At 48.0% G+C, this 27,860-nt stretch overlaps 1 protein-coding gene across 1 annotated transcript in view; it reads left to right on the plus strand.

Annotated features, from left to right (window-relative positions):
• Positions 1 to 878: 878 nt before the first annotated feature.
• The window catches only part of LOC146796139 (GTPase IMAP family member 8-like), a 177,343-nt gene continuing 150,361 nt past the window's right edge, over positions 879 to 27,860 (plus strand). Inside the window, exon 1 of the mRNA XM_085628526.1 lies at positions 879 to 1,004. The gene's annotated coding sequence lies outside the window, so the exon portion shown is untranslated. The remainder of the gene's footprint in view (positions 1,005 to 27,860) is intronic.

A 27,860-nucleotide genomic window follows, 5' to 3' on the forward strand; every position in this document is an offset into this window, starting at 1 on the left:
TATGTGCTGCAGCCCTTAGAGATCTTCCCTGGTCACACTGCCCTTGGTACCCATGGTAACTTTTACAAGGGACTTACATGTGGCCACTGAGGTGTCAATTGGGGCCACAAAGGTACACAGGCCATGGGAACCTTATAGGCAGGGGCCCAGGGCACATCAAGTCAAAGTGCATCAGAAGTCTGGCAAAAAGTGGTGGGGTTAGTGCAACAGAAGCCCACTTTTCACTAAAGTTTTCCAAGAATACACCTAAAAAAAGCTGACTGTGTCCTGAGATTGCCATGAGTACTCTTGAAACTGTTGTAATTTTGTGAAAGTAATCTTCATTCAAAATCTCATTGTGAAGATGAGTAGATGTTCAGTGCAAGCAGAAGTGCTAAAGATACTTTGATATAGTCACCAGTAAATAAGTTCTTACTGGCTACTTAAAATGTCATTGTATTCTGATATCAGCATCAGTCTGTACTAACTAATAAGTGAGAACACAGCCTCGTAAAATATCATAATATAAAAACCATTTTGTGTTATATACCCTAATTCTAAACATCATTGCTCAATTAGAATATTAATACCCAGAAATACTCTATGAAAACACAATGTTGCTCAAAAATATGTTAACAGAAAAATTAGTAACACAAAATCAACTACTCTGTTTGTAAATACTGTACATTATCTTGTTGAATGTAGGCCCTTCCGTCATGAAAGGAGCAGATAGATGTATTTTAGTGGCTGTTCAAAACTTTGCCCTTATGTTCTTACAATCGTATGGCGGGAAAGCCTTTTCGAATGCTCAGTTCTGCATTCCTTCAAACAATGAGCTGGGACTGAGAAGGAGGCGCCGACTCCTCTCTTTCCTTGAGAGTAGCTTCCGTGTTCAATATCCACGGACAGCCACACAGGTGTGCAAGGCGGAACCAGCAACATCACAGGCGCGGGAGGAAAAGTGCAGGCTTAAAGCCCTGATTTCAAAGAGCGGAGGGACAGTGGAGCAGCGCTGACAGTAGCAGGTACGGTTTATCCATCTCCAGTAACTCAGCGAGGATTGTACCTTCCAGAAAGCCTCAACGACAGGGCCTTGGTGTCTGCTGGGCATTGCTTTGGGTATTGTTTGGTTGTACGTTGGCAACCGCAGCTCGGTCCTAAGGCAGAGACGCGAGACAAGTATGTAACTGGATAGAGATGGCTGTGCGTGGATGACGGATCAGGCAGGAAACGGTGGCTCTAGGGAGAAAGTAGTGGCTTACAATTTTTTTCCTGGGTCCTTTAACAGCCACAGCCGAAACACATACTTCATCTGCTAATGGGTATGAGATTCACCTGGTTAGTATTGTAGGATATAAAAATAGAGAAAAGCTTTCGACACAGAAAGTCGCAGGGTCCCATTCAACTCCATAATTTTAGTGTTTTCTTCCCAGCTGAAAGGAGGGGGCATTTCACTTGTTTGCGTTAAGGCCTGCGAATAATTTTTATTGTTACACGGTTAATTTGCAAGTATATAAACATGTGTTTTCTATTTAATTTTCTATTTACGACATTCCTCATTTGAAGGCAATTACCATAGTTTTCGCAAAGCAGAAGTGAGCAAATGGTTAATAAAAGCACCTCGGTGAATTTCCTACTAGTTCTCTCCATATCTCTGCTTTGGCTGTTGGACTTTGTCTCGAAATAATTATCAACATTGTGCTTCCCCAGGCGCAATATTCTAAGGTCCAACACTGTATCTCAGTGACCTCCGGTCGCCCCACACGCCGCACGGCTTCCCCTTTGCGCTCGTGTCGCCCTCTCGCTGCCGCTGACTGGAGCTTGCCGCTGGTGGGCCTGTGCCCCTGGTGACCGCTGCATTGCCTCTCCCTTTGGCATTTCTTCTGTTTTTGGCTTTTCTTCTGTTTTCTGTCCCTGCCTGTTGGCATCCCCTGCGCCCCCTGCCCCTTGTGCCCCCCCGCTCCTCGCTTCCCGCCGCTGCTCCCCTGCGGCCCGCCCCCTTTTTGCCTTCTGTGTCCCTTCCCCTCGCCCATTGGCCGCCCCACTTGGCCTTTTATGGAGGTCGCCGCGCGGAAACGCGCCAAAGGCAAGCCTGTCTGCGCCCGTCCGCGCCTGGCCCGCGCCCAGCGCCAGAACCCCTGGACCCCGCAACCGCAACTGCCACAACCAGACTGCACTACGACTCCAGCGCCCTCCATGCACTCAACATCGGACGTGACCACTCCTGCTACCGGGCCACCCCGAAGCACACCCAAGGGCCCTTCACCTGCCGGAACTGCAGCCTCACCAGCATCCGGCCCGCAAAACCTTCAACCAGACAACCCATCCAGCTCCGTTGCATCCTCCTCAACACCCGATCCGCCCGCCAGCATGCCATGGAACTCTGGGACCTCCTAGACTCAACCAACCCGGACGTCGCCTTCCTGACGGAGATCTGGCTGAACACCACCTTGGCACCAGACGTCGCCATAGCCATTCCAGAAGTCTACAAGATCTCCCACAGAGACCGCACCAACAGAGTGGGAGGAGGAATCGCCATCATCCACAAAGACACCCTCAGAGTCTCGACCAACACCGAGGACACCATCACCACCGCTGAGCACATGCACTTCCAGATCCACACCGACCCCAACACCACCCTCAGAGAAACACTCATCTACAGACCACCCGGACCCCAACCACACTTCAGCGACACCATCGCCGGCCTCATCAGCACCCACGCCATCGCCTCCACAGACTACATCCTCCTCGGGACCTGAACTTCCACCTCGAAAACAACAACGACGCCAACTCCACCGCCCTGATCGCCAACCTCGGACCCAAACAGCTCGTGACGTCACCCACCCATGCTGCCGGACACACATTGGACCCCATCTTCTCAGCAAGTCCCCACGTCTCCTTCAGCCACACCACCGAACCCCACTGGACCGACCACAGATATGTCCACTTCACCTTCAGGAAACCCACCACACACCACCGAACCCAACAGTTGCCACGCCGCTGCTGGGGCAAAGTCATCAAGGACCAACTGACCACCACCCTCGCCCTGAGACCACCCGCCGACCCCACCGACCCCGACACCGCCGCTGAACCAGTGGATCAACAACTGCGCCGACTCCCTCGCCCCACTCAAGACCTCCGCAACCAATCACACCAACAAGAAAGCCGCGTGGTTCACCGAAGACCTCCGCACCTCCAAGCACACCTGTCGGAAGCTGGAGAAGAAATGGCTCCACGACCGTGCACCAGACAGCTACACAACCCACAAGAACGCCACCCGCAAACACCACCAACTCATCAGGACCGCCAAGAGGACCGCCTTCAAGGACCGCCTAGACAACAACACACACACCTCCAAAGAGCTCTTCAGCATCGTGACAGAACTCTCCAACCCCAGATCCAACACCAACGACATCCCACCTTCACAGGACCTGCGCGACTCACTGGCCACCTTCTTTCACCACAAGATCACCAACATCCACGACAGCTTCAACTCCGATACCCCCACACCCACCGCCGAGACAACCAGTCCTGCGACCTCCACCAGCCGCCTGACTGCCTGGACCAACGTCAGCGACGAAGACACCATCAAGACCATGAACTCCATACACTCCGGATCCCCATCTGACCCATGCCCCCACCACGTCTTCAACAAAGCCAGCACAACCATCGCACCCCAGCTCCGGAAAATAATCAACTCCTCCTTCGAGACAGCAACCTTCCCAGAAAGCTGGAAGCATGACGAGATCAATGCCCTACTAAAGAAACCCAAGGCGGACCCCAAGGACCTCAAGAACTTCCGGCCCATCTCCCTGCTCCCCTTCCTGGCGAAAGTCACAGAGAAGATTGTCAACAGACAGCTGACCCGCTACCTCGAAGACAACAACATCCTGGACTCATCTCAGTCATGCTTCCGCAGCAACCACAGCACCGAGACCGCCCTCATCGCCACCACCAATGACGTCAGGATCCTGATGGACAAAGGAGAAACAGCCGCCCTCATCCTTCTAGACCTATCAGCAGCCTTCGACACGGTCTGCCACCGCACTCTAGCAGCACGCCTCCAGGACGCCGGAATCCAAGAGAAGGCCCTAGCCTGGACCACTTCCTTCCTCACCGGCAGAACCCTGAGCGTCCGCCTCCCACCGTTCCGCTCCAAGACCACCGAGATCATCTGCGGTGTCCCACAGGGATCCTCCCTCAGCCCGACGCTGTTCAACATCTACATGACACCACTCGCCCATGTCGTACGACAACACAGCCTCAACATCATCTCCTACGCCGACGACACCCAGCTGATCATATCCCTCACCGGAGACCCCCATACCGCCAAAGCCAGCCTCCACAGAGGAATGAAGGCCGTCGCCGAATGGATGAAGCACAGCAAATTGAAGCTGAACTCAGACAAGACAGAGGTCCTCATCCTCGGCTCCACCCCCTCCGCCTGGGACGACTCCTTGTGGCCAACATCGCTAGGAGCAGCCCCAAAACCCACCAACCACACACGCAAACTAGGGATCATCCTAGACTCCGCCCTCTCCATGACCAAGCAAGTCAACGCAGTTTCTGCATCCTGCTTCAACACCCTCCGTATGCTCCGCAGAATCTTCAAATGGATCCCCCCCGAACACCAGAAAGACCGTCACTCATCACCAGCAGACTGGACTACGGGAACGCCCTCTATGCAGGAACTACAAGCAAGCTCCTGAAGCGGCTGCAACGCATCCAGAACACCTCGGCACGACTGATCCTCAACATCCCACGACGCAACCACATCACACCCCACCTGAGAGACCTGCATTGGCTCCCCGTCAACAAGAGGATCACCTTCAAACTCCTCATCCACGCACACAAGGCCCTCCACAACACCGGATCAGTATACCTCAACCACCGACTCAACTTCCACACCCCCACACGCAGCCTCCGCTCTGCCAACCTCGCCACAGTACCTCGCACACAAAAAACCACCACCGGCGGCAGATCCTTCTCCTTCCTCGCCGCCAAGACCTGGAACACTATCCCTACCAAACTACGACAGACCCAGGACCTGCTGGCCTTCAGAAGACTCCTCAAGACCTGGCTCTTCGATAGTAGCAGCCCCCCCCCCCCCCCCCCAGCGCCTTGTGACCCTCACGGGTATGTAGCGCGCTTTACAAATGCATCTGTCTTGTATTGTATTGTATCATAGTAAATGTTACATAAAGACAACAAGGGGTGGATTCACACGTCATCCATACAGGTAGGCAGTATAGTTAAAGAGTACTTGGTCTGGAGAAGCACAAACTCTGAATTTAAAATGTAACACAATGAATTGGGGCTTTCTTTAATAACAAGAACTGATTTATACCCAAATAAACCCTATTTGCAACATTAGAATAATGAAAGTCTGGGGAAAGAATCCATACGCTCTAATCTATCCTTTGAAGTCTGCACGGAGTTCTTTGATGACAGTTAATTGCTCACTGTAAACTGCAACTAGCAAAAAGAAGTCTATGACAAAAGCAGTAACCCACTGACCTGTTTACATTATATTCACTTTGTGATCTGCATGCTACATGTTCTTTGCAGCAGGCATATTAACCCTCTGCTCTACCTTACCATGAATCAAAACTTCCACAAGTCAAAACTTTTACTAGACAAAACTCCAATCTCACCAGAGAGAACATTAATCACCAGAGTTTTCTTCATGTTTTAATTGTTGACTGAAAATTGCTGGAGGCCAGGAACACAGCAGCAAGTGCTTTTAAGCAAACAGGCGCCCCATGTGAAATCAGGACCCGGTGCATTGGCACCGGTCGCACCGCCCTAGAGCTGGCCCTGAATCCACTTGCACTATCGTTGAATGAGAGCACCATCTTAAGACCGAAGAACAAGACAGAGGGCCTGATTGACAAACTACATTTTATGGGACGTAAGTAGTACTACAGTAGTACCACATATTTTTTCCAGAAAGCATTTCACAAATTGACAAGTGTTAAATCTACCCTCCTCATACTTGTTCTATGAGGACAACCTCACACTTCACAAACTGCACTTTTAAAGGTACTACAGCCAAAAAGGACCCAAAACAGTAGTAAATGTACTCCAGCTCAGAGCCTGACTAAGGCCAGCACAGCACTTTTCTAACCACTGGTACTGCAACATCCTCACATAGGAAATAATGGAGATAGGTTCCTACAATAAATAAAATTAACATATTTCAACTAGTGAAACATTTAAATAAAAGCAATTTTATGTTAAAAAGTATCTAAAAATAAAACGTTTATTTTATTTGAAAATTTTGTAATTACTTTCTCAGAATTTGAAAATGAATTTAACTTTAATTTTTTATTCAAATCTAATTAAGAAATGCACGAACTCATGACAAATACATATATTTTACTTTGTTAAAAGCACATGCAGTCTGTGGAAGGCCACATGTACATGCAGCAGAAAAACGTGCTCTGGCAAGGGGACAAGAAATAAATAAAGCAATTGGACACTCTTGTCTCTTGTATGTGCCCTGTTGCCAGGCAGAAAATCCCGCTTCTTTCTGTGCTGTCCTGATTGTGAGTTTTGGATGGCCTTTCCCCCAATTCCTTTGAGTGAAATACAAGCGCAGGGAGGAGAAATGCATGCAGTGATAAGCAAGCAGGTAAGCAATCACTGACACAGGCAGGAGAAAAACAGCCGATGGGAATAGCAAACAGTGATCACAGTGCTCATGTAAAGAACTCCAATAGCTTCCAGTCAAGCTGTGAGCTGTGACTTAAGCCTGGTGTAGAAGTCAGCTGGATTTCAAGAAGAGGGAGCAAGCGTTCGCAGATGTGAAGAGTTGCTGTTCAGAAAAAAGTGCACCAATACTACAGAAAAATCCTTCGGAGAAAGGATATAATATACCAATACTCCAGGGGAGGAGTAAGACAGGAGAAGGTGGGGCATACACCCTCAAGAAACCACAGAGAATAAAGCTTTCCAGAAGGATATACAGTTTGACCAATCTGCAGCGAGGGCGTGGCCAAAGCCCATAGAAGTGAATGCAGCATGCCTCGCCGAGCACTTCATGCACACTGCTAGGCTTGACCTAAAAAGAAGAAGGGATCCATGTGGTTACCCTCCCCGAGGCTCAATAGGCCCGAGACCCCATCCCCACAGGGCCATTTGTGATAAAAAAAAAAAGGGAGGGGGTTGTGCGGCCCTCTTCCCCAAACTTTATCATCCACCATCTCCTGGAGCCAAACTCAACTTTAAATTGAGGGGGGCATGTGGCCCCCCTCTCTGCACCAGCAAATGCACTGGGTACCCCAGACCCCGGGGCAAGCTCACAGACTGTGTCCCATGGAGCTCACCCTCCCAAGGACACAGTACTTTCCGTGCCAACTTCAGTGTGGGCAGGGAAATATGTCTGCTCCCACCAGGCAGAAGCATTTTTAAATCTCCTACCAGGTGAGAGCAGACATGTCTTTCCAGCCTGCAAGAGCATGGTCAGGGAAGTCATATCATTTCTCACTCGGCGGGATCCGTAAAAATGCTCTTGCCAGGTGGGAGCAGACTTCTGTTTCCCTGCCTGTGCTCCTGCCGGCAGAGAAACACAGATTTCTCCTGCCCAAAGGAAGCATGCAGAAATAGCTGCCCCTGCAGGATGGGAGCAATGCCGACTTCCCATTGTATGCCCCTCCCCATAAAGGCCCTGGAGGATGGGGAAGTAGCCCATGTGCCTTCTACACTTTAGAAACATTGTTTGGCCCCTGGGGTTAAGGTCTCAGGGGCCAAAAGATTCTCAGAGAGGAGGCCCCACACCCCCTTCATTAAAATAAAAAAAATATGCCCCAGGGATGTGGGCCCAAAGGCCAATGCTGTGAACAGCCAAAGGGCTTGCGAGGCTTGGAGTTGGCAGGGGGGGTGTTGACCAGGGTGTTGGCTTTACTTATGAAAATAAAATATTACATTGCATTAAAAAAACTAGATATTCACTGAAAAAACAAAGTTAAAGTAGCGTCATAGTTAGGATGAGCATTTGTTTGCAATGTTTTAAACTTACAAACCCACTGAAATTCACTAGTTATAGCTATCTCAAGTAGCTTTTATTCGTGCCCCAAGGTAACCATAATTCATGCCCTTTCCTTGCACTGCTAATTATCCCACATAATATATTACTCATGACATCTTTTATGACATCATTGAGATAATGGTTGATGAGATAGGTACATTAGTGCGCGAGACATTTTTACTTGACATAACTACAACTGCTGAATTTCAGAGGCTTTTGTTACTTTAAGCTATGTGTTTTCAGTAATTATAGATAGATAGACAGATAGATAGATAGAGAGAGAGAGAGATAGATATATTTCACAGAAAAATCCACCACCACCATGCACAGTTTTTGTATTAATAATTTTACAGCAAATGTTGGGGTTACATTATCATTGATGTTATAGAAGATGTTATGAGCATTGTAATATATGGGGTAATCAGCAGTGCATTGCAAGGGTGCGAGTTATAGTTACCTTAGGGCATGTGTTATAGTTACTTGAGCTAACTATAACTACTGAATTTCTATGGTTTAGTGTATGTAAAATGTGAATCTAAACTATAACGTCCCTTTAACCTTTATTTTTTTCAGTAAATTGTTACATTTTTTAATGGTATTTCCTAACTATAATGTCCCTGTAACCTTTTGCTTCTTTAGTGAATTTTTGAATTTTTTTAATGATATTTCCTAACTAACCTCAGCTCTCAAACACTAACTGAATAACATTGTTTATGCTCCCTGTGTGCCGGAGCAATGCCGGATCCCCCTGAAGGCGGGGAGCCGGCAGGGGCCGCGGTGGCATTGGGGCTCCACCATGGCCCAAACCATGGCAAAGTGGGTGCCCTAGGTGGGCTCGAGGGCATTCACCCTTTATTGGAATGGGCTCCAGTGGATTGGGCCCTCTGGGCTGATATCAGCTTGGGTAGATGGGTCACGCAGCCCCCTCTCCCATTTTTATTTGCAAGGCCCCTGGTATGGGGTCGACAGAGCCAATATTGACACTGGGAGGGAGCTATGTGTCCTCACCCACCTAATAATATGGGCAGGCCTTGGGAATTGGGGTCCCTAGGGACAAAATCGGCCAGGTGAGGGGGACTGTGTGCCCCCTCCCCTTTCTTAATATGGGTGGTGTTCGGGAAATGGGTCCCTGGGGCAAGAAATCACCCAGGGAGGGCTGCTGCATGCACCCTCCCCATTTAAAATATTGGCACGGAGATGGGGTTTCTGGAGTCAAAATTGGCCTGGGGAGGGAGGCTTTGTGCCTCCCCCACATAAATTAAGCGATGGGCCCCAGGGATGGGGTTCTCTATGCAGATTACGGCCCAAAGAGGGAGGCTATGTACCCCCTCACCTTAAAAATGTGGCAGGCCCCAGGGTATGGGATCCCTCCCACCACAATCAGCACAGGGAGGGGGCTGTGTAGACCTCCCAGGGTTGGCTGCATAAGGGGGGTTCAGCTCTTCACAACATGGTGTTGGCCTCAGGGCCTACCCTCTGCATGCAACCAAACCCACACCATGCACTCCCCTTGCCATGCGCAGCAGGGGGTTGACTGCAGTGCCTGACCTGCGGCCTGGCTCAACAGCCAACCCCCCCACACTCAGACAATGGGATGTGTGATGTGGGATTTGTTGCAAGCGGGGGGTTGGCCGTAGGCCCTGGCCACTGGCCAGGCTCTGCTGACAACCTCCTGCTGCCCATGGTCAAAGGCTGTGCATAGCGCGGGGTTGGATGCATGCCAGTGGTTGGCCTCAGGGCAGTTCGATTAACATATGGTATTTTTTATTACTTTACAAAAGCCCTATAAATTCACTGGAAAACCCAAAGGTTACAGGGATGTTATAATTAGGATGTGCCATAAAAAAAACATAGAAATCCACTGAAAAAAACTAAGCTTACAGGAACGTAATAGTTAGAAAATACCATTAAAAAAATAGACATTCAGTGACAAAACTGAAGGTTACAGGTACGTTATAGTTAGCTTCACTTTTTATACACACAATACCATAGAAATTCGGCAGTTATAATAAGAGTAATGTGAAGGAACTATAACTCTAAGGTAACTACAACTCGAGCCCTCACCAATACACTGCTAATTACCCCACATATTACAACACGCATAACATTTTCTATGACATCATTAATAATGTTTCTCCAACATCTGACATAAAATAATTAATAAGGCAAATGCACATGGCGGGCATGAGTTATAGTTACCATATGTCATGAGTTATAGTTACTTGAGATAACTCTAATTATAACTGCTGAATTTCTATGGTTTTGTGTGTATAAAATGTGAACATAACTGTAACGTCTCTGTAACCTTTGGTTTTTCCATTGAATATCTACATTTTTTTGATATTTCATAACTATAACTTCCCTGTAACCTTTGTATTTTTATAGTGAAAAGAAAATATATATATATATTAAACAGAAAAGGTTGCCCTGCATGAAGACGCCACACACGGGGAGTAATCACCTTTTAATTGAAGACTTGCAATTGTAACAGCCTCCCACAGCAGTCATTTTCAAAAGAGCCCAATGTGTTTCAGACACAACTGTCCTTGTTCACAGGCTGAGAAAAAGAGGACCAGCAACCGCATTGTGGAACACCTAATAATGTCTCTCAAGTCCCGCCGCAGTGGGCGTATGCAAGATTGCATGCTGGTATTTGTGGTTCCACAGTCAATCATTCCGAAGTGGGTGCTTCCGTGCCTCTCAAATTGTTAAATGTCTCCCCCCCATGGGTTGATGTGAAGCCATCTTTGAGCGGACTCGCGCGCGTAGGGTGACGGGAGAGCCTACTTAAAGTCGCCCCTTCCGCGCAGCGGAACGCGCAGGTGGAAGCCTTCGCTTAGCCTGAGTCGTGCCAGAGTCCTGCCCGTCTGCGCCCGTCAGCGTCTCGGAGGCGGCGGGGCGGCTGTGGATTCTGATTGGAAGCGGGGAGTATGTTACATTATACCTCTGCTACGCTTCGAGCCTTGCGTACTACATCTAGCCTGTGTCGCTCTGTTTTCCCCGGTCGACACAAGGGTAAACGTCGCTGCCCGGCGTGTGGCTGGTCGCCCACTGGGTCACTCTGCTGCGCCCCTAGGGCATCTAAAGTACATGCGAAACATCTCTGTCTGCTGTTGAACACAAGATCGGTAGGAAGACATGCCCAGTACATCTACGATCTTCTTGTCAGGGATAATCCTCTTTGCCTGCTCCTGACCGAAACTTGGTTGGGAGAGGCGTCCAATCCGGACATCTTTACTGCGATCCCTCCAACCTATAATATTTTCCGCCAAGACAGGGCGAAGGGTAGGGGGGGCGGAGTTGCTGTGGTGGTGAGGAAGAACATTTCTTGCTCTGTTCTTCCTGTTAACTCCATTGAGGGCTCTGAATCCCTTGGTTTTACGCTCAGACTGTCTCCAGCTCAAGCACTTAAGGGTCTGTTGGTCTACAGGCCTCCTGGCCCGGTGGGTTCCTTTTGGGAGGACCTACAGACAGCCATCTCGGAGCTGGCGCTGTCTGCACAGCATTGCTTGCTGGCAGGCGATTTCAACTTTCATCTCGATGTCACGGACGATCCGAATGGGGTTAAACTGCTGGATATTACATCTCCGCTTGGCTTGGCACCGTTTGTGTCAGGGCCTACACATGAGAGAGGGCATACCCTCGATCAAGTGTTCTCCTCTGTCCCAATTGTCGACATCGAAATACGGCCGGTGCTCTGGTCGGATCATAGATTGATTGGGTTTTCCGTGTTGGAAAATGGGCGGTCTGACATCTGCGCCCCCACGGTGTCCAGAACGGCCTCGAGAGCGTTGTACAGAGTGACGCCTGATATGTTGGAGCAGGCGCTCACAGAACATCCCTGTCCCCTCTCGGGGGATCCGGAAAGAGACACTGAGGCCCTGCAGCTATGGCTGACTGAGAGGTTAGATGATCTTGCACCAAGGGTAACCCCCCGGTCCTCGGTGAGACGGCAGTCGGCGCCGTGGTTTACGGAGGCGCTGCGTTTGGCTCGCAGTCAATGCAAGGTTGCTGAGCGGGCCTGGCGCCTTCAATATGATGGGGAGGCCAAACTCGCCTATAGATCTGCGGTGAAGGCCTATCATCGTGACATTCTTGGTGCCAAGCGGGAATATCTTGCCAGGAGGATTGAGGCGGCGGCGAACTCCTGTAAGGAGATCTTCACGATTGTGAAGGAGTTCACGGCCCCTTCCTCCTATTCACCCCCCCCTGTATCATCGGATGCGTGGGCATGTGATCTTGCCACTTTTTTCACCGACAAGATCAAGGCAATTCAGGCCTCCTTCTCGGAGAGCGTGGCGGAGGGTTGCTGTGGCCTCGGGGCAGGACTTGGAACATCGTCCCTGCCTACGGCAGTACTGGCTGACTTTCCTCCTGTCTCCAGTGATATGTCCCGGGCTCTGCTGGCCAGTCTCAAATCTGGCTCCCCACTTGACCCCTGCCCTGCCAAATTTTTGGCCGGGATGGCGGCAGTGGTGAATCCCCTGGTCAACCCGATCCTCAATGCCTCCTTGAGGGTGGGGAGTGTCCCTCGCACCTGGAAAAGGGCGATGGTGATCCCCCTTCTGAAAAAGCCTGGTCTTGATGCCGAGGTCTTGGCCAATTATAGGCCAATTTCACTTCTCCCGGCCCTGGCTAAGATCACCGAGAAACATGTTCATGGTGTCTTGTCGAGCTTTTTAGAATCTAACAATTTGCTCCATCCATCCCAATCCGGGTTCCGTCCGAACTTCAGTACGGAAACGGCGTTGGTGGAGGTCTCTGAGATCATCAGGGAGACCTTGGATGTGGGTGGCAAGGCCATGTTAGTCATGTTGGACCTGTCGGCGGCCTTTGACACCGTCCCCCATGAGGCGCTCCTCGCTAGGCTTCATGACATCGGCCTAAGGGGGACGGCGTTCAGATGGTTTTCATCTTTTCTGGAGGGCCGCCGCCAGACGGTCTGGGTGTCCCAGAGCTCCGCCGAGATGCCGCCATTGGGAGTTGGGGTTCCACAGGGGTCTGTATTGAGCCCGACATTGTTCAACATCTTTATGTCCCCCCTGACGGCTGCGGTGGAGGCTTACGGAGCCCAGATCGTGTCCTATGCCGACGACACTCAACTCCTTTTCACATGTGCTAAAGATCAGCCATTTGATGGGGAGAGAATACGGGACTGCCTGGATATGGTCTTTGGCTGGTTCCAGCGGAACAGTCTAAAGGCCAACTCCAGTAAGTCGGAGGTGTTATTCTTCGGCTGTGTCATCGATCCCGAGTGGCGGCAGTGGTGGCCGGCCGCCATGTGTCCCCGGCACAATCTTCCTTGGTGGCCAAAAATCTCGGCGTTAAGCTTGACAACAAGCTTTCTCTCGGATCGCATGTTCCTGGCCTGGCCGGCACCTGTTTCGGTGTTCTGAAAATGCTCCGCAGGTTTCTTCCACTACTATCTGCGGAGCATAGACGGATTACGGTGCAGGCGCTTATCGGATCCAGGCTAGACTATGCCAATGCCCTTTTCCTGGGTCTTCCAGACTATTTGGTCCAGCGTCTGCAGGTGACACAGAACTCTGCAGCGCGCGCAATCTTTGGTTTGCATAGACGCGCACGGGCTTCTGGTCTTCTGCAGACGCTGCATTGGCTCCCGATCCGAAAGCGGATTATGTTCAAATCCTTGACGCTGGTACATAAAGCTCTGTTTGGCTCAGGCGCAGGTTATCTGCAGAAGAGATTGGCTTTCTATCGCCCCGCCCGCTCACTGCGTTCGGAATCCCTTTTCACGGCTGTGGTTCCACGCGTGAGGAAGGCTCGGATTGGGGGGCGCTCTTTCAGCCACAAGGCCTCCCAGCTGTGGAACTCGCTCCCACTGGTACTTCGCAGTACTCCCAATTTGCTTCAATTCAGAAAGAATTTGAAGACTTGGCTTTTTAATCTTTCTGTTTAGGTGGATTTTTTTTCCTTTTCTCTTTTGGGGCTCCTGTTTTTCTTGTTATGTTGTTATACACTGTAGCTGTATGTGGAAAGCGCCGGGACACTCTTTTAGAGTAGCCGAGCGCTATATAAACGCATCTTAACATAACATAACATAACATTACACTGCCCATTCGATGTCATTCAACCTGGGACCCCCATTTCTACAGCATCTTGGTTTCAAGCCGCCACCGATCCACACTAGAAGCAGCAGAGCTTCTTCGCGGCTGGACCGGCCGGTAAACATCAAACAGAAAACGTTGGCCTGCATGAAGATGCCACACACGGGGAGTAATCCCCTTTTAATTGAAGACTTGTAGTTGTAACAGCCTCCCACAGCAATATTTTTCAAAAGAGCCCAACGTGTTTCAGAAACAATTGTCCTTGTTCACAGGCTGAGAAAAAAAGGGCCAGCAACCGCATTGGGGAACACCTACTAATGTCTCTCAAGTCCCACCCCAGTGGGCGTATATCAAGATTGCATGCTGGTACTTGTGGTGCCACAGTCAATCACCCCCCCCACGGTCCCCAACGGAGAGGCCAGGTCCCGGGGATGGGGTCCCTGGGGCCATAAGTGGCCTGGGAGGGGGGCCATGTGGCCCCCCTCCCCAATAAGTAATTCTTTTTTAAACATGGAAATGCCGGCCACAGTGGATGGGGTCCCCAGGGCCATAATTGGCCGGAGGAGGGGGGCCATGCGATCCCCTCCAAAGAATAAATAAAAATTAAAAAAATTAAAAAGTCTGGCCATGCCCCGGGGATGGGTTCCCTGGGGCCAAAATTGGCCTGGGAGGAGGGCCATGCAGCCCCCTTCCCGTTTTTCAAACAAAAAAAAGTAAAAAGGAGTCAGGCCCTGGGGGATGGGGTCCCCAGGGCCACAAAAATGTAAAAGAAGGGGGGCCACACAGCCCCCCTTGTTAGAAAAATATAGACATAAAAAAGCCGGCGAGACGCTGGAGGCCACGCCCCCTTACTCCACCACTCTGCAAATGCGCCCCCGGCATGTTCTAAGTTGGGGGATTAAGTCCCCTTGAACACTGAAGGTCCCTGGGGGCCAACTAGCCCACCAGGTACCTCCAGTAAATGCCACACAGCTGCGTTACAGAGAGGTGGTCAGATGCCACGCCCCTTTTTACTCCTCTCTGCAATGCAGGTCTGTGACGCTTATTGGAGATACCTGGTGGGCTAGTTGGCCCCCAGGGAACCTCAGGATTAAAGGGGACTTAATCCCCCAGCTTACAAGGCACCAGGGGGCGCGTTTGCACAGTGGTGCAGGGAGGGGACAGGGCCTGATATTAGAAGAGTGCCAACCCGCCCCATTGCGTGTTGTAAATTGGGAGATTAAGTCCCCTTGAATCCTGAGGGTCGCTCGGGGCCAACTAGCCCACCAGGTACCTCCAGTAAGCACCAGTGAGCTGCGTTGCAGAGAGGTGTTCCGAGGCCACGCCCCTTTTTACACCACTCTGCAAACGCGGCTTCTGGTGCACTGCTGGTGGGGCGATGAGGTCCTCTTCTGTCCCGAGGACCCCAGGACACAAGTGGACTTCATCCTTTGAGCAGCAGTATTTCAGAAGCCAAGTTTGCACCCTGGTGTAAAAAGGGGTATGGCCTTGGAACACCTCTCTGCAATGCAGCTCTGTGGTGCTTAAAGGAGGTACCTGGTGGGTGAGTTGGCCCCCAGGGACCCTCAGAATTCAAGTGGACTTCATCCCTTAACTTACAAAGTGCCGGGGGGTACGTTTGCACAGTGGTGCAGGGAGGGGGCGGGGCCTGATATAACAAGTTAGAAATCTTGCTGTGTGGGACTTACTGGAGGTAATAAAAGGGTAGTTGGCCCCCAAGTTTGATGTTCGGGGCTAACTACCCCTGCTGTTACCTCCAGTAAATCCCACACAGTGGGATTGCTAAAAGGTGTTTGGAGGCCAGCTCACCTTTCTTCACCACTCTGAAAAGGAGACTGCTATGTTATAGTTAGAAATTAGCATTTAAAAAACCTTTGAAATTCACTGAAAAAAACATAGGTTTCAGGGATGTTATAGTTAGAAATTAGCATTTAAAAAGCCTTTGAAATTCACTGAAAAAAACCATAGGTTTCGGGCACGTTATAGTTAGAAATGAGCATTTAAAAAACCTTAGAAATTGACTGGAAAAAAAAAAAGGTTTCTGGGACGTTATAGTTAGTTGGACATTTCACTCGTACAAAACCAGAGAAAATCCGCCGGTATAGTTAGTTCAGCTAACTTTAACTCCGCCCCCGCTATGCCCTGCTGATGAGGTCACATATTACATCATCCATGACATGGTCAGTGACATCACTGATGACATCACTTATGTCATCTCAAATGATTTGAATGTTTGCATGAAAAGAGTCTGTATGTGGCAGCTGGACAGAAAATTACGTTGGTGAATAAACGCTGTCAAGAGTTTATTTAACTTGCACGTGACACTTTATCTTTGCATGTAAGCAAGACAAATTGAAAGACTCTGTGGTTCTAAAAAACAAATGCTATTAAGCAACATTCGAATGGATGCCACAATTTAGCAAGTTTCTTGAGGCAGCAATAATGAATATTGGGACATGCATGCACTAAGCTGCGTCATGTAGGGGCATGGACATAAAATGACCTGTGTCTGGTTACCTCTTCACCTATGATTAAGGCATTCTGCCGAAACGCGTCAGGTTTGTGTAGCTGCAGCCACATTTTGCATTTAAATAAACGCTGCTCAAGCTCTGTAAATTGACCTCAGCACCTTTTGTTGTGGAAATAATTACCAGGAGTATCTGTTTCCGTCGACTGAGGCCACCCTGCAGAGTTGGGGACCCTCATCGACAGAAGACTGTTTGGAGATTTTCTATGGGGGGCATAAGCTGCTTGCTTCCACACATTGAAAGAGGATTGCACCTAAAAGTATGTGATTTTTTAGGCGAGAAAGGGAGAAGGGAGAGGTTTTTACCTCTTTCTAGCAATTCCAAACTAATGCGCATTTGCATGAAAAGAGTTTTGATGTGGCAGCTGGATAGAAAATGAGGTCGGTGAATAAACGCTGTCAAGAATGTATTTTATATTGCACGTGACACTTTATCTTTGCATTTAAGCAAGACAAATTGAAAGACTTTGTGGTTCTAAAAAAGAAAACGCTATTAAGCAACATTGGTATGGAAGCCACAATTCAGCAAGTTTCTTAAGGCAGCAATAATGTATTGTGGAACTTGCATGCACTAAGCTACGTCATGTGGGGTATGGACATGAAATCACCTGTGTCTGGTTACCTCTTTACCTATGGTTAAGGCATTCCACTAAAACGCGCCAGGTTTGTGTACCTTCAGCCACATTTTGCATTTAAATAAACGCTGCTTAAGCTCGGTGAATTGACCTCAGCACCTTTTTTTGTGGACTTAATTACTGATAGTTTCTGTCCCTGTCAGCTGAGGCCGCTCTGTAGGGTCAGGGACCCCAGTCGACAGAAGACTGTTTTGAAGATGTTATATGGGGAGCATAACCTGCTTGCTTCCACACGTTGAAAGAGGATTGCACCTAAAACTATGTGATTTTCGAGGCAAGAAAGGCAGAAGGGAGAGGTTTTCACCTCTTCTTGGCAATTACAGACTAATGCATGTTTGCAAGAAAAGAGTTTTGATGTGGCAGCTGGATAGAAAATGAGGTTGGTGAATAAAGGCTGTCAAGAATGTATTTTATATTGCACGTGACACTTTTATCTTTGCATTTAAGCAAGACAAATTGAAAGACTTTTTGGTTAAAAAAAACCCGCTATTAATCAACATTGGAATGGATGCCACAATTCAGCAAGATTCTTGAGGCAGCAATAATGCCTTGTGGCACTTGCGTGCACTAAGCTACGTCACGTGGGGGCATGGACATAAAAGCACCTGTGTCTAGTTACCTCTTTACCTATGATTAAGGCATTCCGCCGATACGTATCAGGTTTGTGTATCTACAGCTAGATTTTGCATTTAAATAAACGCTGCTTAACTCTGTGAATGGGCCTCAGAACCTTTGGTTGTGATATATATATAGGAGTGATGCGTGAGCCAGCACCTTTGGACCCTGTACTCAAATACAACGTGTCACCCCCCGAGCGGTTACATTACCACGGTGTTTACATTCTATTGTACGGGGAGAGAGGCTGCACTCTTTACTGCGGGGGATACAATTGGTCTCAGCCTGAAATCTTTCATCAAACTTGGATCCTCAGTTGGATGAATGAGGTCCGGATGCCAACAGGATTTGGGACACCACTGGGAGTCTGGTAGAACCGCTCATGGAAGTGGTCACCATGCCGAACTCCATCTACCAGCATGCACCAGGTCCAAGCCCAGCGCGAGGTGTATCACAGCATTAAGCAGAGGAGGAGCTTAAACATCCAGCTACTGGGAGTGGCTACAGTAACACCAGTAGATTTAAACCTGCTCCAGGCGCAAAGAACTGCTTGAAACCAGGCACCTAGGAAAGCCTTACAGCTGAAACGCATCTGCCACAGCATTTCTTGAACTCTGATCCCTACGCGCTGTAAGCGATTTGCTGAATAAATTCCAATTGTTTTAAATCCCTGCTTGTGTTGGGCTCATTCCGAGTAGTGAATGAGTATTGGACTTAATATATATATGTATATATATCCACACTTCTTACTTATGTATACCCGCCACTGCTCCAAAGTAGAGGGCGTATCATCTTAATGGACAACCCAAGTATGGTCCAGACACAATCAACAATTCCCCTCACAAACGGAAGGATGACAATGCCTTGCCTCAAGACAAAATTTTATTTTATTTGTCGGCTGTTACCGGACGCATTTTTCCTGCACAACAGGCTTGCTCACCTTTGATAGAGTTTTCAACCAAATTTAAACACCTTTTCATGACGAATCACGTGAGAACTACTCAATAAATGTAAGTGAAGACAGACTGGTATTTTTACAGTTGATTTACATACCATCAAATCATATCTACATTGCATTGTCTGCTGTTGATACTTCATAATAGTAATGTACGTCAACTTCATGTTGTATTTCTATACAATTCGTCATTGGAATATTCTTAATATTAATATTCCAACAGCCAATATTTGTTGTACAGTCATGGGTATTCTTAAGGTATTTATATCCCTTCATCTAGCCCCAGTGGGCATATCTTTCTTAACGGACCATTTGTCATTGCCATAATTACTAATTTGTATTTCAGCCCTAGTGGGCCGGTAAACGTTTTTTTCCTCCTCCTCCTAAACATGCATGTTGTCCTAACTATTAGAACTACACTATTCCTCTCCTAATGGGCATGTTCTACGGCAGAAATAAAACATCACAATACCAGTTGTCTTCTACAATACAAAGTGCACAAAATGATAATAAGAATACCACAACCATATAAAAACAGTTAAAAACAGAGAGATTTCAAGGAAGTTCACTGTAGCCTATCACATTTCATAAATGTGTGGAATCCTTCTTCCGTATTTAATCCTCCTGGGATCTTTGTATCGAGCTCTATTATATAGCAGGACTCCAACCTTCTTATATATATGTAGACACACACACATATATGTATATATATACAGAAACACACACATATATATGTATATGTTAGATATCCGATTGTTTCTTTCCAGAAAAATCACGCAGCACACCAAAGGATTCTTTTCAAATGGGTCTCCTTTATTCCAACGAGACGCTATGTATATGTGTATATGTATGTATGTATATAGTTATAGTTAGGACCTATTTTCCATAGGAAATCCGCAACATTCTATTCCCAATAAGTCTGGCAGCGATTGACGAATCTTCGCGAAAATTTCCAAACTTTTGGCCAGGTCCGCTCCGCTCCTACCCTGAAAGTTGTGTGGTGATTCGTCAAGCGGGGGCCGAGAAAAAAGGAGGGTCCCAAAACGCATTTTCCCCATGCTATTTCCCGTAGGATCTGTTGTCGCAGCTACAGCCCGAACTGCTGAACGGAATTACACCAAATTTGGCATAGAGGTAGTCCTCAGTTCAGACTCGTGCCTTTTGCTTAAATGGTGGAAATCTGTTCAGTAGTTCCTGAGAAAATTAGGGTAAAAAAGTTAGTGATATCTATGGCCGGGGAGGATCCACGCACCCTCCCCACACCCTCCCAGAACCCTCCCGAGCATGAGCTGAATGCTAATTGGCTGCCAACACTCTGAATCAGGAAATGTTGGCAGCCATCTTGTGCCTCGGTAGAACCGAGGCACAAGAAAACCGAAGAAAAGGCGCAAAATGCGACAAGGGGGCAGGGTAGAAACACCCTGACCCCCTAGGCCTGCTCAGGGGGTCCCACAAGGACCCCCAAGGCCCCCAATTTTTTTTTTTGTTTTTAAAAATCGCGGGATGCGCGTAGGGTCCGCGCATCCCGCTAATGAAAAAAAAAAAGAAACACGGTCTTCTGCGCTTCGTTTTGAATTATGCCCCCGGGGGGGCCAAGTCCCGGGGACAATATGGTATTATAATGGGGGCCCAGAGGGTCCCCCAAGCCCTGGGAACCGCCACCCCCCGGGGCTTTTGTAAAATATGTGGGGGGGCTCTCAGCACCCCCAACCCTGGGGACTGCCACCCCCGGGGCTTCAATTTCTTTGTTGGGGGCTCTCAGGCCCCCCCGTGGCCCCGGGGACTGCCACCCCCTGGGGCTTTTTAAAAAAAAATCTACCCTGTGTGGGGGGCTCAAGCCCCCCCGCACGCCCTGGGAACCACCACCTCCCCGGGGCTCTAAATATGTAAAATGGGGGGTCCGTGAGGGACCCCCCAGCCCCGGGGACCACCACCCCCCGGGGCTTTGAAAGAGGTGGGAGGGGGGCCGTGAAATCCCCTCCCGGAGCCCTCGATGGCCCTGGGGACCGCCACCCCCCAGGGCCGGCTCCTGCAGTGTCCCGGGTGCCCACCCCGGGACACTGCCATTTGCAATGAGAGGGCAGGAGCCTCGCGGCTCCCACCCTGTCAGTGCAAACTGCTTTGCTATTTGGAAGAGAGAGCAGGAAACCTGCTTTCTCTTCCAAATAGCAAAGCTGATTGCTTTTCCACATGGGAGCAGCATGTTAGCTGCTCCCCATGTGGAAAAGCAATGCCGGCTCCTGCAGGAAGCGGGGAGCCGGCTGGGACCGTGGGGGGATTGGGACCCCCCACGTTCCCCAACGAGATGGCCAGGCCCCGGGGATGGGGTCCCTGGGGCCATAAGTGGCCCCCCTCCTAAAACTTAAAAAAAAAAAAAAACGACCCGGGGGATGGGTCCCCTGGGCCTTAAGTGGACACAGGACTACGCAGCCCCCTCACTAAAAATATGTTTCTTTGTTTTTTTTTTTTTAAAAGGCCCATGCCCCGGGGGATGGGGTCCCCGGGGCAGATTAAGGCCTCGGGAGGAGGGCCACGCGGCCCCCCTCCACAGTATAAAAAAAAAGAAAATTAGGGGGCAGGCCCTGGGGGATGGGGTCCCCAAGGCCAAAAAATAAGAAAAAGAAGGGGGGCTACACAGCCCCCCTTCTTAAAAAGAATTTTATTTTAATAAAACGGAATCGGGGAGGAGGACACACCCCCTCCTTTCATCACTCTGCAAACGCGCCCCCTGGCGCGTTTGCAGAGGGGGAACAAATTCCCCTTCAATACTGGGTGTTAGAATATGGGTTCTCTGGTTGGCACAGGTAGGTACTTGTGACAAGCAGGGAACCTTTCCTCTAGTCAGGGTAAGGGGTTACACACCTAAAATAACCCCTGCTCATCCTCTAGGTAGCTTGGCGCGAGAGGACAAGGCTTATCTCAGAGCGTTATAGGTTAAGCATTTGTGAACACATACAGTAACCAAGTGACAACACTACAAATGGACACCACACAGGTTTTTATATTAAAAATAAGGATTCTTTATATAGAGCTACCACAAGACCATTAAACGACAAAAATACACAATACTGTTACTTGGGATGGTAGAAGATTGCTTAGTTCTCTTAAGTTCTTAAATGCGACACTTTAAGTCAATGTACCTGAGATGCGACACGCAGGGCAACGAAAGTGTTGCAACGATGCTGATGCGATGAAGTTTTTGGTGCAAAGAAATAAAGACGTGAAGATCTTCCAGATGCGTTACGCTTCTCCGATGTTGCGAGAAGACTCGACTCGATGCGTGAGCTACAGCGGCGTCACCCCTTTATGCGATGCGACGACAGCGGCCTTGGCAGCAGCACTCTTCTCCGACGTTTGCGAGACGCTTCCGCTCGATGCGATGCTGCAGTGGCGTCACCCCTTTACGCGATGCGACGACAGCAGCTCCGACGGTGGCACGCTTCTCCGTGGGTGCGAGGCGCTTTTCTTGATGCGGTGCAATGCAAAAACTACGATGGCTGCGATGGCGACACGCTTCTTTCTCGATGCGAGACTCTTCTCTTGATGCGGTGCAATTCATCAAATGCGATGGCTGCGATGGCGACACGCTTCTTCGGCGTTGCGAGACTTCCGAAATGATGCGAGACGCTTCCGCTCGATGCGATGCAGCGGCGACACCCTTTGCGAGATGCGACAACAACAGCTCCGACGGCGGCACGCTTCTCCTTCTCGAGTCGCGCTTCCAGCTCCTTGCGACACGCAGTCCCTCAGAAGGCCCAACAACAGCAGCAGGCACTTCCAAAGAACTCTGAGGAGCTGGGGGTGAAGTCCACTGGTCCTGGGACTTCGTTCAGGGGGCAAGCTCAGCACAAGCCCTTGGAGATCATTTTCAGCACAAGTTGAAAATAAAAAGTCTTTCCCAGTTTTTCTCCTCTCCTTCAGCAGCAAGGCAACCACTGCAGGCCAATCCTCCAGGTCAGGGACAGAACTCCTCCTTACAGCTTTCCCGGTTCTTTCTCCTCTGGCAGAGGTTCTTCTTGTTTAAGCAGGATCTAATTTCTTGGGAGCAGGGTCCCAATACATATACCCCTAATTCCTTTGTTCCTCTCGGGTTGAGGGGCCTTTGCCCAGTCCAAACCAGTTCTTGAGCACTTTGTTTTTGTGAGGCAGGCTGTTTCTTTCAGGGTGCAGGGCAGAGACATCAGCCGCTCCACAGGAGGTGGAGCCAGCATTGTGGTGGCAGAGCACAGCCCTATTCAGAGTCCAGGTGCACTCCTCCCACCCATCTATCTGTCAATCTTCCTATTCACCACCAGGCTACCTAGCCCTGCCCCTCTGGGTTTCCCCAGCCCTGTCACTCACACAAGCCAGACAGCAGATACACATCACACAGAGGCGGGCTGGAATGGTTAGACAAGCAAAGGCCAACTTTCTAAAAGTGGCATTTGCAAACACAGAATATTAAAATAAACCTTACTAAAAGATGTACCTTATTATTCTGAGTTCAGGCATACTAAACTCGATTTTCTACCATGTTCCCTGGGCATGTTAGGATCATAGGATGTAACAATCTTAACAGCCCATTCTGGCATATGGGGACAGGTAGCCTTACAATAGTGAAAAAATGAAAATGGCTGTAATTCACTATTAGGACATGCCACACACATCAGGGCTTGTCCTACCTTATGCTTACAATGCACCCTGCCCTTGGGCCTACCATAGGGGTGACTGATAGGAAGTTAAGGGAAGGTTTAGGGACTGGCAAGTGGGTGCACTTGCCCAGTCAGCATGACAGTACCAGACTGCACGCAGGTTCTGCAATGGCAGACCCTAGAGACATTTTACCAGGCCGCTTTTGTGGGTGGCACAACCAGTGCTGCAAGCCCACCAGCAGCATTTGTATTTACAAGCCCTGGGCACTCCTGGTGCACTTTACTGGGGTCTGACAGTAAACCAAATAAGCCAATCATGGAATCCAACCACCATACACATTTTAAAATAGGGAGAGCATATGCACTTTAGCACTGAACAGCAGTGGTAAAGTGCCCAGAGTCATAGAATAGCCAACAACAGGTCAGAAAAAGTACAGGTGGAAGGCGAAAAGTTTAGGGACCATCGGGCCAAAAGGGCCAGGTCCAACACTGGGGGTCCCTGGGGGCCAACTAGCCCACCAGGAAACTCCAGTATGTACCAGAGGGCTGCGTTGCAGAGAAGTGTTCTGAGGCCACACCCCTTTATGCACCTCGCTGCAACGCAGCTCTGTGGCGCTTAATGCAGGTACCTGGTGGGCTAGTTGGACCCCAGGGGACCTCAGGATTCAAGGGCAGTTAATCTCCCAACTTAAAACGCGCCACAGGGTGCGTTTGCACAGTGGTGAAGGTAGGGGGCCATCAGTGATGTCACTGACCATATCATGAGTGATGTAATATGTGACGTCATCAGCAGTGCATTGCGGGGGCATGAGTTATAGTTAGCTGAACTAACTATAACGGGGGAATTTCTAGGGTTTTGTACGAGGGAAATGTCCAGCTAACTATAACGCCCCTGAAACCTATGTTTTTTTCAGTGAATTTATAAGGTTTTTTAAATGCCAATTCCTAATTGTAACAACCCTGAAACCTATGGTTTTTTCAGTGAATATATATATGTATATGTATGTATGTATATTATCTACTAGCGGTCGCCAGTAGATAGTTATAGTTAGGACCTATTTTCCATAGGAAATCCTCAACATTCTATTCCCAATAAGTCTGGCGCCGGTTGATGAATCCTAGCGAAATTTTCCAAACTTTTGGCCAGCTCTGCTCCGCTCCTACCCTGAAAGTTTCGTGGTGATTCGTAAAGCGGGGGGCGAGAAAAAAGGGGCGTCCCAAGACGTGTTTTCCCCATGCAATTTCCTATAGGATCTGATGTCGCAGCTACAGCCCGAACCGCTGAACGGAATGACACCAAATTTGGCAAAGAGGTAGTCCTCAGTTCAGACTCATGCCTTTTGCATAAATGGTGTGACTCTGTTCATTAGTTCCTGAGAAAATTAGGGTAAAAAAGTTAGTGATATCTATGGCCGGGGAGGATCCGCGGACCCTACACGCACCAAATGCGCACCCTCCCCGAATTGAGCGCGCACCCTCCGGACCGCGCGCTGAATGCTAATTGGCTGTCGAGTGTCTGTCTACATTTGAAACCAGGAACTGTTGGTGGCCATTTTCTGCCTCGGTAGAAGCGAGGCTGAAGAAGCAAGGGGAATAAGTGTGTAAAACATATAAAGGGGGCAGAGTGGAAATACTCTGACCCTCTAGAGGTGCTTAGGGGGTCCCAGAAGGACCCCCTGGGGCCCCCTTTTTTTAAAAACAAAAACAGCGAAATGCGCGCAGGGTGCGCGCATCCTATCGCGTTTGGTGCACAGATCCTCTCGCGTTGGGTGCACGGATCCAAGGAAAAAAAATTGAAAAAAGACAAGAAATCATTGGTTGTATGACAACTTTCTACACTGAAAGGTAGGGTGTATATTTCTGTTTTTTTTAAACGCAGGATTCTTATTGGTTAACAAAAACTGATTGTAAGGAACATTATATATGATAAGCTGATATGTTGAAAAGTCAAGCACACTTGCTGTCTTGTTTAGCAACATTGTGTGCTGAACTTGTGACCTGTTTGCTCAGTACAGTGTTCCATGACCTGTTTCTATGGTAACAGGCAGAAGGCAGATTGGGGGAAGGGTTGAAATGTATTTTATTTGGAAAGGGTTGAAATGTTTAACCAATAGAAATGTGTGTTTGCTTTTGAATTTATGTGTGAAGGATTGTGATTTGATGTTTACATGTATATGTGTGGAAAATGAAAGGGAAACTTTGCCATTCTTTGTTTTTGCTGAGAGGTGCACAGTGCAGAGATTCTGTATAAGAAAATCTGGTGTGTGACTGATATCTGGTGTGTGACTGACATACTTTTTAATCTACAAAATAACGTGAAAGGTGAGTTATTTAATTGTGAGGGGATGTATGTAGACTATTTTGATTTTAATCAGACTAATGTATTTCTCCTGCTAAAGTGTAGGGAGTACTTTTTTTCTCTACAATCTTATTGACAGTGTGTGTGCATGTAGAAACCATTCTGTGATAAGCATTTGTGTTTTTCATGTATTTGCAGACAGATATCTGTGCTGTTTTTATATTTTGGTAGAATTAGAAACCAGTTATTGTTTCTGAATTTGTGAAATGAGTCATGTTTCTATACTAAAATGTAGTACTCCTTCTAGATGGAGAAATGTGTTTTGGTATAGTGCAAGGGATAGTGTTGTTTGTCTAGAATCACACAGTGAGTATGTGTGCATTTGGGAACCACTGTGAGGAAGTATTTGGTAACATCGTGTATTTGCTGACAGATAACTGTTTTAAAACCTGTCTTGTTGTCAAGTTTTAGTAGCATTAGAAGGCAGTTTTTGCTTATGCTTTGATTAAATGAGTCAGGCTTTGACACAAAAGTGCAGTCCTGAAATATGTAGATTGTGTGCAGTTCCTTTATCACTTCCACTGTAGTGAATGAGTTTTGGTAAACTCCTAGGGACAGTGGTGCTTGTCTAGAATCACACTGTGAGTCTGTGTGCATTTGGGAACCACTGTGAGAGAAGCATTTGGTAACATCGTGTATTTTCTGACAGATAACTTTTTTAAAACCTGTCATGTTGTCAAGTTTTAGTACATTAAAAGCCAGTCTTTGCTTATGCATTGATTAAATGAGTTAGGCTTTGACACAAAAGTGCAGTCCTGAAATATGTAGATTGTGTGCAGTTCCCTTACCACTTCCACATTAGTGAATGATTTTTGGTAAACTCCTTGGTATAGTGGTTGTTGTCTAGAATCACACTGTGAGTCTGTGTGCATTTGAGAACCCCTGTGAGAGAAGCATTTGGTAACATTGTGTATTTTCTGGCAAATAACTCTTTTAAAACCTGTCATGTTGTCAAGTTTTAGTAGCATTAGAAGCCAGTCTTTGCTTATGCGTTGATTAAATGAGTCATGCTTTGACAGTAATGTGCTGTACTTTAATATGTAGATTGTGTGCAGTCCCCTTACCCCTTGAACAGTAGTGAACGAGTTTTGGTAAACTGGTAGGGATAGTGTTGCTTGTCTAGAATCACACTGTGAGTCTGTGTGCATTTGGGAACCACTGTGAGAGAAGCATTTGGTAACATTGTGTATTTGCTGACAGATAACTGTTTTAAAACCTGTTTTGTTGTCAAGTTTTAGTAGTATTAGAAGGCAGTTTTTGCTTATGCTTTGATTAAATGAGTCAGGCTTTGACACTAAAGTGCAGTTCTGAAATATGTAGCTTGTGTGCAGTCCCCTTACCACTTCTACTGTAGTGAATGAGTTTTGGTAAACTTCTAGGGATAGTGGTTGTTGTCTAGAATCATACAGTGAGTCTTTGTGCATTTGGGAACCACTGTGAGAGAAGCATTTGGTAACATTGTGTATTTTCTGACCGATAACTCTTTTAAAACCGGTCATGTTGTCAAGTTTTAGAAGCATTAGAAGCCAGTCTTTGCTTATGCATTGATAAAGTGAGTCATGCTTTGACACTAATGTGCTGTACTTTAATATGTAGATTGTGTGTAGTCCCCTTACCCCTTGCACAGTAGTGAATGAGTTTTGGTAAGCTGCTAGGGATTGTGGTGCTTGTCTAGAATCACACTGTGAGTGTGTGTGCTTTTGGGAACCACTGTGATAGAAGCATTTGGTAACATCGTGTATTTGCTGACAGATAACTGTTTTAAAACCAGTCATGTTGTCAAGTTTTAGTATCTTTAGAAGCTATTCTTTGCTTATGCATTGATAAAATGAGTCAGGGTTTGACACTAAAGTGCAGTACCATGTACAATTCTCTTCACTGTGCCAGAACTGAAAATGTAAAAGTTTTACCCAGGCACTGTCCTAGCAGTATTCTGATGATTTAGTCAGTTTCCAAGTACTCATTTTGTGAACCATACATTACCATATAGACTGCTTCAAATGTCTATGCAGTATGAATGCAGTCTTCTAACATACTATACACTTGTCTTTCACACCTTCAA

The sequence above is a fragment of the Triturus cristatus genome, chromosome 10, assembly GCF_964204655.1.
Source record: "Triturus cristatus chromosome 10, aTriCri1.1, whole genome shotgun sequence".
Lineage (NCBI taxonomy): Eukaryota > Metazoa > Chordata > Amphibia > Caudata > Salamandridae > Triturus > Triturus cristatus.